Source organism: Jaculus jaculus, chromosome 15 (genome assembly GCF_020740685.1).
Source record: "Jaculus jaculus isolate mJacJac1 chromosome 15, mJacJac1.mat.Y.cur, whole genome shotgun sequence".
Lineage (NCBI taxonomy): Eukaryota > Metazoa > Chordata > Mammalia > Rodentia > Dipodidae > Jaculus > Jaculus jaculus.
The window spans coordinates 24,690,602-24,692,307 of NC_059116.1; the positions used below are offsets into that span (position 1 = coordinate 24,690,602).

A 1,706-nucleotide genomic window follows, 5' to 3' on the forward strand; every position below is an offset into this window, starting at 1 on the left:
TTGGTTTTGTCTTTTAAATTTTATTTATTTATTTGAGAGAGGGGGTGGAGGGAGAGAATAAGTACTCCAGGGCCTCCAGCCTCTGCAAAAGATGCAAGTGGCACCTTGTGCATCTGACTTTATGTGGGTACTGGGGAACTGAACCTGGGTCCTTAGGCTTTGCAGGCAAGCTCCTTAACCTCTAATCTATCTCTCCAGTCCCCTATCTTGTGTTTTGAGGATGTACAATTCTACCATACTTGAAAAGGGTCAAGTCCTCAGAGTCCCCCTAAGGCAACACAAGCTTCTTTTTGTGGTGAGTGACTTCATGATATAGCATAAGGAATAAACAAGAAAAAAAAATATCACCGTTATCTCATTATTTTAAATCATGGTTGTCATTGCACCATTTAAATTCATCTTTGATGCTGAAATGCTAATGCAAACTGGAAATGTGATTTTTAAAAGGACCTTTGAGTTTGAAATGGACCAAAAGTATAGTGGAAATAATGTTTTCAAGATAGATTCCTGTAAGCCACGAAGGGACTTTCTCAGTGCCATTTGTTAAAATGTTTGCTATAATACTTACCTGGCAGGGGAGATACCATGATCACGAAGGTGGTTTTCCCAGGGCGAGGCTTATCCATTGCACTCCGGATGTGCTGACCCCTGCGATTTCCCCAAATGCGGGAAACTCGACTGCATAATTTGTGGTAGTGGGGGACTGCGTTCGCGCTCTCCCCTGTATGAAAAAAAAAAAATGTTTGCTATAAGTTTTAAACAAATAATAGTTGTAAAAAGATTTCCAAGGCAGCCCAGAAAGGGTCGGATGAAATATATATATGGTGTTAATGTCATGTCAACAGAAAATATCAACTATAACATAATGTCAGGGAATATTCATGGCATTTGTGACAAGTTGTCATGAGGTTAGCATCCCCCCCCCATACACACATAACACCTTTTTTTAACATAACACCTTTTTATAAAAAAATTATTGAGAATTTTAATATATGAACATACTATAATTTGATCATAATTGCTTTCCATTACCCTCTTTTGTCGTCTCTTCCATGCCACTGTTCCACTGAACCTCCTCCTCGTTCCAGAAAGCTGTCTTCTATTTTCATGTCCTCTATTGTCTGTGCCACCATGTTGATGGGTTCAGTATTGTGGGGGTCTTGTGGAGGAGCCGACTTCCACTGTGAGGTCATGAATGTACCGGTCAGTTCATGTCTGGAGAACAGCACCCCAAAGTACCACTCCCCACCCTGTGGCTCTTATATGGATACAGTCGCCTCATTTAGTGCTGAGCTTCCTGGCTTATGTTCAGCATGTTGGTCAGTTTTGAGTCCCTTCAGCATGGCAGCTAGCATCTTGGTAGCGAAGCTTCCCTAGCTGGCAGTGACAACATGACGTCCATGCTTTCCACCATCTCATCTGCCATGTTTCCTGAGCGCTGGCAGCTGTGGTAGAGATGTCTTCTGTAGTGCTGAACATGGGACTGTCCATTGTCATCACCTTGGCGAGTCTTGGGTCTCCGCTGTAATCACCACCATCAGCCAAAAGAAGTTTCTCTAACCAAAAGTGAGAACGGCCCTACGCTATTGGCATAAGCTTAAGGGTCATTTAGAGGGGACTGTGATGGACATAGCCAATCCATTTAGCCAAAGCATAGTGGCAGCTTCTCCTGCATGGCCCGTGACATTCTAAGTCATAGACTTTTG

The 1,706-nt window shown here is 42.8% G+C and overlaps 1 non-coding gene across 1 annotated transcript; it reads left to right on the forward strand.

Moving 5' to 3' along the window:
* Positions 1-560: 560 nt before the first annotated feature.
* Positions 561-724, forward strand: LOC123455226. Its single transcript, XR_006633768.1, has one exon. It is a non-coding gene; the product is annotated as a U1 spliceosomal RNA (small nuclear RNA).
* Positions 725-1,706: the final 982 nt, after the last annotated feature.